Here is a 13,686-nt window from a genome sequence, read left to right on the forward strand (position 1 = left end):
TGACACACAAAATCTTACGCCTCGCTTGTGCCCGTTAACACCAACATTGAACTGTTGATGACTGGAAACATATTGCCCGGTCGGATGAGTGTCGTTCAAAATTGTATCAAGCGGAAGGAGGTGTACGTGTGTGTAGACAACCTCATGAATCCTTGCATGTTATCAGGGGTTTGTTCAAGCAGGTGGAGGGTCTGTAACGGTGTGGGGTGTGTGCAGTTGAAGTGATATGGGACTCCCGATTCGTCTAGATACGACGCTGACAGATGAAACGTAAGTAAGCATCCTGTCTGATCACCTACATCCACTCATGCCCATTGTGCATTTCGACGGACTTGGGCAATTCCAACAGGACATTGCGACACCCCACACGTTCAGAATTGCAACAGAGACCTCCAGGAACACACTTCTAAGTTTAAACACTTCCGCTGGCCACCAAACGCCCCAGAAATGAACATTATTGGGCATGTCAGGGACGCCTTCCAACGTGCCGTTCAGAAAAGGACTCCAGCGGCTCGTAGTCTTCCGGATTTGTGGACAGCGCTGCAGAATTAAGCACTACTTCAGACGTTAGTTGAGCCCATGCAACGTCGTAACTTTGGATCTACAGTGTACAAAGACTTTGAAAGATACAGAATTAGGGGAGCAAGGGAGTCCTTCTGGGCTGATATACCGATTTGTCGCTATACACGCGACGATTCGCGAAAACCAACTACCCTGAATTCTGCGGCTGTAGTACGTCCATGGTGTCTCATCAGAGTATTAACCGGTAACACAGAAAATCGTATGACCAAAAACCTTTCACTAAAAATATGCGGAGTGTTTCGAAACTATACGTTCAAATTAATACAGGAGGTAGAGAACATCGAAAGAAATATATTTCGATAAGAAACATATGGTCGCTGAAGTCAACTTATATTAGGGAACGTTTTATTGCGGTGCTGACGTAAGTTGTTGTGTCGTCGTCGCTGGCTAGGAATGTGTACTGTCATTCGAATATCCAAAATTCGCATGTTTGGGCATACGAGAATTCACAAGGTACTCGACCTCGTGCTCATCAACAGCGATTCCGTGTTAATCTGTGGCCGGCATTCTCGGTGACATGTTGCTTGTACCATACATTATACCATTCTGCCTCAACGAACGGAAATATCGTATCGTCATGGGATATGTATTACCAGAACTGCTGGCGGACGTACCTCAGAATGTCAGGCAAGCCTGTACTTCCAGCACGATGGGGTGCCAGGCCATTTCAGCGTTCCTGTGAGGAATCATCTGTGAGCCACAGAGCCACCTTCGGGAATCGGTGGATCCGCCTAGGTGGCTCTGCGGCCTGTCCGCTCAGGTCACATGACCTCACGTGTCTGGATTTCTTCCTCTGGGGGCGTGTGTATCAGTTGGTGTACGAAACTGTTAGGGAGACAGAAGACTTCGTCGCTAGAAATTCCGCCGCTGCTGGTATTACTGCAGGCTTGCCAGGAATCTTCGAACTGACACAATAGTCAATGTTCCGACGATGTACTGCATGCATACAGGTCAGTTGTCGTGCGTTCGAGTAGTTCCTGTGAAAGCCGCTGCTGTAATTAGCAAGCTAAACTACCCTCTGCGTGAATAGTACCTAGCAACAGGAATTACCGTCAGGGACCATATGTTCCATAAGTAACTGTACTTTTTATGTTTTCCGCCTCCTATATTAATCTGAACGAATATTTTCGGAACACCCTGTGTAGGAACAATGGAGAATTCGTCCCCCACAGCTTGCAGCGTAGCGCGTCAGGTGCAGGTGCTGCCTGTGTCACGCTCACAAGTAAAGTCCTGTTGATATCAAAATTACACAAGCATCTGCTAGGAGCTTGAAGGCATTGTTACCTTTTCTTGCTAATCTAACAAAGGCAAACGTGTTCGTGCTGCCCAAAGAGTTTCCTGCATCAAGTATATCGATAATGACACGTACCTTGGCTTCAGCAGGTATTTCGTCTCCTGAAGGCTGACGAAATACTAGAAGAGCGAGGAAAATTAGTGTGAATAATGATTGTAGCCGTACATAAATGTAACGCAGCCAACTTTGAAGTTCATGTACGGGTTCGGGAGAGATGGTCAGGGAAAAACTATGACAGTTCACTAGCGCATTGTCGGCCAAGGTCTATCACTAAATATCCATATTTTCCTCTTGTTTTTCGTAGACTTTCCGGTGTCTCAAATACTTCTTCCAGTCCAAAAACCTTGTGGTTTATCGGAAGATCTGAAGTTCATGGGTCAAGAATGTCCACGTAGACCAGTGAGTGTGTGTTAGACTGTCTTGCAGAAATATAAATATATATTAAATGAACAAAATAATCTGGATCAGATTTTATTCTCTACTATGACTGGTTTTGTTCTAATTAGGCCATCGTCCGATTTAACACTAAAATACAGGATTAATGCTGTCACTGGTGCCAGCTGTAACAACGCACCCCAATTAACACTGTGTACATTAGTATAAATCTGACGATGGTCTAGCTTGAACGAAACTGACCATACCAGTAAATAAACCATGGTCTAAACTGTTTTGTTCATTGTATGTTATATGTTGCCATATCTCGCTGGGACCTCGACGGGACACTCTGAGATGGGGGTGCAGAAATTAAGTAGAAAGTTTGTTTAGTATAATTATTTTTTATTCAGAACAGAGTTACATGAAATTTGTTTGGGCAGACGTTGTTGGTACATATTCTTCGGATGATTTCACCTTTTTAGCTAAGTCTTTTTTCCCTTTTATGTTTTTATAAAACTCTATGCAAGCCAGCTTGTAATTAAAATGGCACTGTAATATTGATTCCACAGTCCGTGGCAGCAGTCGATTTCTTTCATCAGTCCACTGGGCCGTCATTAGCGAAAATACTCTTTTCACAACGACATTACGTGCGGCAACAGAAAAGGAACACTGGCATAATTTTAGCAGTTGGCATTTGTGTTCACGATGTTCGGTTTCCTTAAGAAAGTAAATCCACCTTCCTACCACGGAGTGTTCAGACTTCCATTCTTCCGAGTCACGTTTCGTTTCTAAAAAGCTCTTCAGATACCTACATATCCAAAACCAACTGTCTCCTGAAATCTACACACAATTTTAAGTCAGGTATGTAATAGTGTTTTCAATCACCTTCCAGTCTGGGGTTTCAGACAGCGTCATACAATCAAATAGCTGATATTTATTAAAAGAAAAAGCCCATTTCTCGAAGTAATCAAACAGTATGCTATAGAGCGCCACTGTCTCTTCCCAGACCCGAATCTAGGGGGGAGTGGTGAGGGGGGAGGAGGGGCGGGGGAGCAACCGGGGTATCCGCCCCGGGCGGCAATTTCGGGGAGCTCTACATTCATATTCTTGAAGAAGGAAAAAAACCCTTGTTTCACAAAGCGCCTAGCATCCAGCGCATGTTAGTCCATCGATTATTCATATGATTTTGAAACACATTCCAATTGCTTATTCAACTTTTTTGATCTCATTATAAGTTGATTTCTGAACGAATCATAAGTTGATTTTTGCATGCGTACATAAGTGCTGTCTCTGCCAGGAGAATCCCCGTCGCATCTAGAAATAAAAAAAAACTTTCCCACAGACAAATGAAAAGACTGCTTGTTCAAACGAGGAAAGAGAAGAAACGGGTCCATCACACAGATTATATGCAAGAATATGACGATTCCAGATTCATACAAAAATTTCTTACTTCTACTTTCCGATCTCAATTTTGAGAAACTGGAGCATTTGAATGAAATGTGAAACTATTTCCTAAGATAAAACTTTTTGCTTGTAGTAGGGCTAATAGGCATCTGATATTAGTACTTCGCAAATTATATTGTGTTGTGTTATTTCTGTAAATGAGGTACATAAAAATGAGCATTTGTACCAAAATAGTCTCGCGTATTTGGCGTGCATTACAATTGCTGCAATACTGAAAAGACATATTTCGTTTTATCTAGCAGACAGTGACAAAATAGACGTAATCAAATCGAGAAACCATATCCGTCTTGGGTACTATTCGTAATAACAGCTTTTTCATTATTAGACAACGACAGTTTGATTTTTTTATGTAGCAACACGTTTGACTAACATTGATGAGGTAGTAGATTCTTTCTCAGAAAGGAAAGAACGCCATGTAAAGCGGTAGCAAGATTAGAGAGAAAAAGATGCTGAGACGTATGGCCTGAAGAAATGTGTACCGTCTTGCTTGCCTCTTGTCTTTACTGGGTTTAAGTTCCTCGTATTTAATTTTATAGCACACAAGAGAGGGTTATTAGCTAATAGGCCATAAAAAGTGCAAATTTTCTGAAGAGCTTTTATTCTCCTAATCATAAATAATCCCATCCAGTATTAATTGTGTTTCTTCTCTTATGGAAGGGTAGGATATCAAGCCGGCCTACTGGGAGAAGAAGAGGCACCATAGGACATTTTAATTTTTACTGTCCTACTGGTTTCATGGCTTCCATTACAAAATCTACACGTTTGAATATAGGTTTAATGGTTTCCATTACAAAATATGTACGTTTGAATTCCACAGAGCGAAATACAGTGACATTCGATAGAAGAATACTTTGTGAAGATGGGTGGCACTGCACTTTGACACACTTAAGACCAAATAACATGTCTTACCTTTCGTCGAACACATGTTTTATTTATCAAACTCTTCAGAAAGATCTGCGCTACAAAATGAACATATTTTTCGAAAATCGATTTTTGATTCTGACATCCTGTCTGAAACTCTTGAGGAGAGGGCGTGGGGGGAGGGGCGCCACTAGCAAGTTTGGGCCCTGGTTCGGAAATATCGTAGATGCTTGGCTGTCTCTTCCTCAAAGTTCGAAATCAAATTAATTATTTCTTTGTTAGGATCCACATAAATTTGGCAATCTTTCTTTCATTCAGAGATCTTTGAGTGTCGATTAATACGCCTCTTACTTCAATTATCGAGACTTCATTCATTTCAGTTATCAAGACTTTACGCTTCTCACCGCTTTTTATAAATTTTTTCCAAGCAGAATCAAGTTTGACTGCAGAAACATGAAGTACTGAAGTACTGTAAAAGTCGGAAATTATTTTAGGTGACATGGTCAAAAATTTGTTCTGATGAAATCCAGAGCTTAAGAGCACTGTCAAGTGCAGGCATTAACGACAGCCATCTTGTTTTTGAGTGAGGCAGAAGAGTCTGATGATTGACATCAATGTATAAGCAGAACACTTTCAGCTTCTTTGTCCTTACCGTGTAAACTGAAAAATAATTGTTTTCATGACGATTATTTCAATATCGACAGTAAAGAGTGCAGCAGCGCTTGATACAGTATTTTGGAGAATATGGGCAGGACATTCAATTCCTCCTGCATTTTTCGCCATTCTTTAATTTCGTGAAACACATTCTTCTGGCGGCGTAGATGAATGCCTCCGAAGTTGTTTTTGGTATTGTCTGCACAAAAAGCGACTAATTTATCTAATGGAAATTGCAATTGTCTTAAACTGTCGAGACAAAACTTTGCTATTGTCTCCGATGTTTATCAGCTTCAACAGATTGTCCTGGATTCTTCAGGAGTAACGTATTGAACAACTAAAGGAAACATCTAACAGTCTTGTGGTTGGATGCGTCGGTGTCTATACCGTAAAATTGAACTTCTTGCGGTTGTTTTATGCATTCGCACACGGAGTGTTGAGAGAGAATATTTTTAATAATCGCTGTAGTTTTCATCTAGGCTGTAGACTGCACTGCGGCGACTTTGGAGTCGGAATACACTGCAGCGTTCAGATTTACGGTATAGTCAAGAGAACTGAACGGTAAGTGATACTTGATAACTTTATAAGCTGTTCTTAGTTCTGCATTAGCAATGAGCATTTGTTCCTGGCTGTCTAAATAAGACCAGTCTTTGTGTAGTCAGTCGAAAAGTGACACTTTCTCTTTCCATCATTAGGCATTTTCCATAAGTTTATTAGATGGTAAACAATCAACAATAACACTTGTCGTCGAAGTACACGTCACTACACATTTCGTGGCCTATACACCCCCAGTAAACACTTCAAACATTACTTATTTGCACTTGTTCGTCTTATCAGATCACTATTCAAAATGAAACTGCCCGATTCTTCCTCGTGACGCTGCTCAAATGGTTCCAGACTCGTGCTACTGGAGAAATGTGGTATTTTCTCGAATGATGGCGTTAGATCGTCGATACAGGACACGCAACATGCAAGGCCATCTGTGAGGCGACCTTGTCAACAAACTTGTTGACATAAATAAATCTGAGGCTGCATTTAAATGTTGCGCTACTTCAGTACTTGAGCCAAGCTAGTAACAGTATTTTGCACATTCGGGACAGAATTGGGTCTTGTCGGGATGCTGGGATAAGAAGGTACAAAACGGTGACGGTCCCGATATAGTGGGAGAGATAGCAACCCTAGTTGAATTGATTATTTCTGTTTCATGAGTCCTTCCCGCGTATTACGAAATCTGTATTGAGCAGACAGCTGTTTTCCATCTCAGCGGATTAGTGCGTTCTCTGAAATCACAGACGCTTCTTGAGGCCTGAGTTTCTAATTACGAATTCTAAATTAATCGAGTAATTACATTTCTACGGAAGGTCACGGCAGCTGCAGTAATTCCGTCGTAATTACGAGAGTCCGTGTGTACTGGTGGCACGTCTCATTCCAGGAGTACTCAACTGTTAGGCTTATTAGAAGATTTCCAGAGTTTCTAAGTGATTTGAAACGCTCCGTTTTGCAACACGTTGGGTTGAAAGTGCCGTTTCCTTGTTTGTGAGCAAAACAAATTAATCCTATATGTTCAGAATTAAGAACATTCCGGAAATACTCAGATGTAAAAAAATAAGGCTTTCTTTCTTTTTATTTCCCTCCGACAGTGTGACATCAGTAGTGTGCATACCGATATCGCTGAAAGGTTACCAACCTACAATTTGCCTATTGAGCGTCCGTTGTAAGTTTTCACAGCTGTTATTCTCATTGATATGTCTATCCGGTGAGATATGTTCTCCGCTACAGTTTCCTAGATTTTCTTTAAACACTGTATTCGGTAGGTAGTCATATAGAGACGTCACCGAAATCTCGTTTATACTTTCTTTTTTTCTGGTACAGATTTCTATACAGATCTTGTGATCCCCGATATTATTAACAAACACCAATCGCTTCAGACCTTGAAATCATATATCATTCTTCCAAATATAGTGCTAAGGTTTAGACTCCGAAACAGCTTCCTGGGATAAGACACCAAACTTGCCTTATCGCCTGCCCGTCATCCGATCCATCTTCAGTAATACCGTCCAGAAATGAGTCCAAGTGAATAAGAGACTGAGGAAGTCTGAATCAAGTTTCCTTTTGGGAATCATGAATTAGGGTCCTGAAACTTTCAGATAAGTTTGAATTTAGTTGTGAGTGTTGCCAAAAGCAAATAAAACAAATAAAAGGCTTCTTCCTTTATGCGCAGTAACACCACTCACAAAGAAAATATTTGCGTTCGAATGAACACATCTATATGAAATCGTGGTTACAGGACCATTACATTACTCTCAATGTGTTGGTGAGTGTCACTTTTCTTCAAGATTCTGCAAACGTGTTCTAGACATTACTGAAGACGTCACTGTAGAAGCCAACCGCAACACAGAATCTGATCAAAAGTATCGGGTCACCTAGCTGGAAATAACTTACAAGTTCGTGGCGCACTCCATCGGTAATGCTGGAGTACAATATGGTGTTGGCCCACCCTTAGTCTCGATGACAGCTTCCATCACGCAAACATATGTTCAATCAGGTGCTGGAAGTTTTTTTTTGGGAATGGCAGCCCATTCTTCACGGAGTGCTGCACTGATGAGAGGTATCGAGGTCGGTCGTTGAGGCCTGGCACGAAGTCGGGGTTCCAAAACATCCCAAAAGAGTTCTATAGTATTCAGGTCAGGACTCTCTGCAGGCCAGTCCATTACAGGGATGTTATTGTCTGTAACCACTCCGCCGCCGGCCGCGCATTATGAACAGGTGCTCGATAGTATTGAAAGATGCAATCACCATCCCCAAATTGCTCTTCAACAGTGGAAAGCAAGAAGGTGCTTGAAACATCAATGTAGGCCTGTGCTGTTATAGTGCCACGCAAAACAACAAGGGTTGCAAGCCTCCTCCATGAAAAAGACGACCACACCATAACACCACCACCTCCTCATTTTCCTGTTGTCACTACACACGCTGGCAGATGACGTTCACCGGGCATTCGCCGTATCCACACTCTGCCATCGGATCGGCACATTGGGTGCCGTGATTCGTCACCCCCTACAACTTTTCTCCACTTTTCAATCGTCCAATGTTTGCTCTTCTTACACCAAGTGATGCGTCATTTGAGACTTACTGGTGTGATGTGTGGCTTAGGAGCGGCCGCTCGACCATGAAATCCAGGTTTTTTATCACCTCCCGCCTAACTGTCGAATTATTTGTGGTGCACCCTGATGCAGTTTGGAATACCTGTGTGTTGGTCTGCCTGTTACACATAGCGACCCCGTTCAAATCTCGGCGGTCTCTGTCAGTCAACAGACGAGGTCTGCCTTTACGCTTTTGTGCTGCACGTATCCCTTCACGTTTTCACTTCACTATCACATCGGAAACAGTGGACCTAGGGATGTGTAGCAGTGTGGAAATCTCGCGTACAGACGTATGACACAAGTGACACCCAATCAGCTAACCACGTTCGAAGTCAATGAGTTCCGTAGAGCGCCCCATTCTGCCCTCTCACGATGTCCAATGACTGCTGGGATCGCTAATATGGAGTATCTGGCAGTAAGTGGCAGCACAATGCACCTAATAAGAAAAACGTATGTTTTTGGGGGTGTCGGGATGGTTTTGATCACGTAGTGTATCTTAACTATAAACGCAAGTGAGAACTTTCAGTAGACTGCTAGAGCTGTAAGAATGTCTACAGCGAAGTAAAGCAAGTTGATCACATGCCAGAAATGCACGTTCTGTAGTATCAGTGGTGAACACTACGTCAATTACGCTTTTGAACTTACCCACAGGTTCACCAATACCATCATAACAAGCGTTCTGTTACGTGTAACGATGCACTGGTAACTATACTTCCGAAAATATTGATTGTAAATGATATAACGCATTTTCATGACAAAAAATCTGTCATGCGGTGTTGGCTGCATGTTGCTGGAACGTAGTTTAAGAACGGCTTTTGGCATGTACACGGAAGATGTCTTTTGAACAGCACGTTGCAAGGCATCCCAGATATTCTCAATAATATTCAGGTCTGGGAGTTTGGTGGCCAGCGTAAGTGTTTAAACTGAGAAGAGTATACCTGGAGCCACTCTGTAGCAATTCTGGACGTGTAGGGTGTCGCATTGTCCTGCTGGAGTTGCCCAAGTCCATAGAAAGAAGGATCCTTTATTGTATGATTATATGATAGCGGAACAAACACTGGTAGCAGTTACTTCTGTAAAATATCTGGGAGTATGCGTGCGGAACGATTTGAAGTGGAATGATCATATAAAATTAATTGTTGGTAAGGCGGGTACCAGGTTGAGATTCATTGGGAGAGTGCTTATAAAATGTAGTCCATCAACAAAGGAGGTGGCTTACAAAACACTCGTTCGACCTATACTTGAGTATTGCTCATCAGTGTGGGATCCGTACCAGACCGGTCTGACGGAGGAGATAGAGAAGATCCAAAGAAGAGCGGCACGTTTCGTCACAGGGTTATTTGGTAACCGTGATAGCGTTACGGAGATGTTTAATAAACTCAAGTGGCAGACTCTGCAAGAGAGGCGCTCTGCATCGCGGTGTAGCTTGCTCGCCAGGTTTCGAGAGGGTGCGTTTCTGGATGAGGTATCGAATATATTGCTTCCCCCTACTTATACCTCCCGAGGAGATCACGAATGTAAAATTAGAGAGATTAGAGCGCGCACAGAGGCTTTCAGACAGTCGTTCTTCCCGCGAACCATACGCGACTGGAACAGGAAAGGGAGGTAATGACAGTGGCACGTAAAGTGCCCTCCGCCACACACCGTTGGGTGGCTTGCGGAGTATAAATGTAGATGTAGATGTAGAAACTGATACACCTGCCTAATATCGTGTAGGGCCCCCGCGAGCACACACAAGTGCCTCAATACGACGTGGCATAAACTCGACTAATGTCTGAGGTAGTACTAGAGGTAAATGACACCACGAATCCTGCAGGGATGTCCATAAATCCGTGAGAGTACGAAGGCCTGGGAGATGTCTTTTGAACAGCACGTTGCAAGGCATCCAAGATATGCTCAATAATATTCAGGTCTGGGAGTTTGGTGGCCAGCGTAAGTATTTAAACTCAGAAGAGTATACCTGGAGCCACTCTGTAGCAATTCTGGACGTGTAGGGTGTCGCATTGCCCTGCTGGAGTTGCCCAAGTCCATCGAAAGGCACAATGGACATGAATGAATGCAGGTAATCAGACAGGATGATTACGCACGTGTCACCTGTCAGAGGTTAGAGCTCCACCAGCTTGAACAGTCCCCTGCTGTCATGAAGGGTCCATGGATTCTGGAAGTTGTCTCCATACCCGCACACGTCCATCCGCTCAATACAATTTGTGACGAGACTCGTCAGACCAGGCAACACGTTTCCAGTCAACAACAGTCCAATGTCGGTGTAGACGGGCACGGGCGGGGCCTGAAACTTAGTGTAATGTAGTCATCAAGGGTACACGAGCGGGCCTTCGGCTCCAAAAGCCCATATAAATTATGTTTCGTTGAATGGTTCACTCACTAACACTTCTTGTTGGCCAGCATTGAAATGTGCAGCAATTTGTGGAAGGGTTGCACTTCTTTCACTTTGAAGGATTCTCTTCAGTCGTCGTTGGCCTCGTTCTTGCAGGATACTTTCCGGCCGCAGCGTTATCGGAGATTTGATGGTTTACCAGTTTCCTGATATTCATAGTACACTCGTGAGATGGTCGTAGGGGTAAATCCTGACTTCATCGCTATCTCAGCGATGCTGTTCCCATCGCTCGTGCGCAGACTATAAAACCACTTTCAAACTCACTTAAATCTTGACAACCAGTGAAAGGTGGCTACACTGAGCCACTGAGCATGAGATTGCGCCAAAGAGTATTATTAAGCCGCCTCCACAGTGCTTGTCGAGAGTTCGTAGTAGTCAGTGTTTGTCGAGAGCTCGTAGTAGTCAGTGCCTGTCGAGGACTCGGGGTAGTCTGTGCTGAGATGTTGTAGCAGAGGAGTGTTTGTTGAGATGTGCTAGTAGGCTGTGCTTGCTGAGATGTGATACTGAAGAGTCTCGTCGAGATGTGGTAGTAGAGACTCGGTGTGGAGATATATTGTAAGGATTAGAGTGATTTTCATCAATATAAATGAGGTAATAAACTCCGTTTCTTTTTTTTCATTGTTTCAGTGTCCTAAATAATGCGTCATTACAGGTTCAGTCAACAAAGCATCTGGCGTGTGTTCTTGTATTAGAGTGTAATTCTACTTTTCTTGAGCAATTATAGTATTTCTAATTTTCTTTTATCACGTCAGTATAATTGGTATTTAAAAATTCTTGTCTTGTTGGAGAAGAACCGTGCCAGATGTGTACGTTGAGTCACACTCCCTCACACAGAACAATTACACTTGTGCTTTGGTTTAGTAGGTTTTATAGTTGCTGGGGACTTAATTAATTAACTGTGTTAACGAAAATTTTCATTTCATTCTTTGTTGTTGTTCTTTGCAGTCAGATAGCGTAATAATACTAGTCTGGGCCAACCGTTTACGAAACAGCGTAATCGGACTTACAGCTACTAAAAACTAAAAAATATTTTCAATCTTATTTAATTAAGCCCCCATGCACGTGGCGACCGCTGCTTCGGATCGTCCCTTGGAATTCTTCTGATTGTAAAAATAGTAGATCGTAGTATTGTTGTAGTAATTTGAGTTTAGTAATTGTAGTCTGTATCGAATGTGTAGATTTGGTAATTGGCATTCTTCTAATGGTATTTTTCAAAATTTATTTTTTTTGTTGTCTTGTCTACGGGTTTGACAATTTAGTGCAATTATTTCAATTGTTCGATTGATCGTGTTTGAGTGAGACATTGCATGTAAATGGTATTGTTGGAGATAAGGAGGCATTGTGTGTAATTTTCGCACAGTGACGAGTTTTGTATGTCTTGCAAATGATTACTCGATCGATGAAAAAGGCAAAAATGATGGATAGTGAGAATGACGAAATTGTTAACATGGCGAACTCGCCAACAGAGGAAAACAGTATGATGGATAATGAAGTGGAAAACAATGTAATAAGTCGGGAAAATAGTCCGGAACCATTTCAAAATTTTTCTCAATCAGAAAATTCACAGAATCCGAGATTAACGACAGAAGATTCTGGAATAGTATCGAACACAGATAGCCTTATGGCTATGCAGAAGGAAGTTAGTTTTGCGGGTAATGTTAGGGGCGAAAAGAATTCTGAACCATTTAATATGGAGCAGCTGATGAGTGCAATATTAAATTTGGGAGCACGTATGGAAACACGGTTAGACTCATGAATAGGAACAATGGAAACACGAATGGAAACACGGATGGGAACTTTGGGATCTGAATTAAAAAATGATATGGAAACAATGGAAACACGGTTAGACTCACGAATAGGGACATGTTTCAAAAATATGAAAGATGAATTAAAGAAAGAAATCAGAGAAGAAGTACAACCAATTTTGAATGCTCACAATAATAGATTAATTGCAGTAGAAATCAGACAAAGGGAACAGGATAGAGAACAGGAAGAAAGAGATCGCGTGATAGTACAGAAATTTTCAGAGTTAAATTTACAACGTGCAAAAGATAAGGAAGAAATATTTGAGAGAATCGAGGAATCCGTACCAAGTGACAGATTAAGTAGCCTAACACAACAATATGAACAGTTAACTGCTAAATGTGTTAATACTGAAACCCGAGTCCTCGACAGGCACTGACTACTACGAGCTCTCGACAAGCACTGACTACTACGAGCTCTCGACAAGCACTGTGGAGGCGGCTTAATAATACTCTTTGGCGCAATCTCTGGCGCAGTGGCTCAGTGTAGCCACCTTTCACCAGCCATTGTAGCAGCAGTAAGCGATCTAATAACTGCGCCAGACACTTGTCTTACATAGACGTTGCCGACCGGAGCTCCGTATTCTGCCTGTTTTCATATCTCTGTATTTGAATACGGATGGCTATACCAGTTTCTTTGGCACTTCAGTGTACTTCGTATTGCGTGAAGAAATACACTTCCAGAAGTTGTGCATATTTTGTAGCTTTAGGTTAAATGACTTTTAAAATTGCATCTTTTCCTCCAAAGGCTTCCAGTAGTAACTGATCAGCCCTATGACCAGACCGGGAGTCACAACTTACTAACGACTTTGTCGGAAAATGTGGGTTCAAAAACTGCAGAAGAAACGTCTTCAGATATTCTTTTGTCATCTTCCCGCCCACAATTGCATACAGGCCAGTCCCTAGGGCTTACGAGGTGTGTAGCGGAACCATGAACGTGGCCGCATGGAAGGGTGGGGGTGGGAAGAGCAACAAACGAAAAACTTGCTGTAGAACCACTCATTTTCTACATTGGTTAAATTCGACACAACTTTAAATAAAATAGTCGAGCACCACGTACACGTACTAGATGCGTAAAATCACGGAACATAGCAACAGGAATGTAAAAGTATTTTGCTA

This window comes from Schistocerca americana, chromosome 1, assembly GCF_021461395.2.
Source record: "Schistocerca americana isolate TAMUIC-IGC-003095 chromosome 1, iqSchAmer2.1, whole genome shotgun sequence".
NCBI lineage: Eukaryota > Metazoa > Arthropoda > Insecta > Orthoptera > Acrididae > Schistocerca > Schistocerca americana.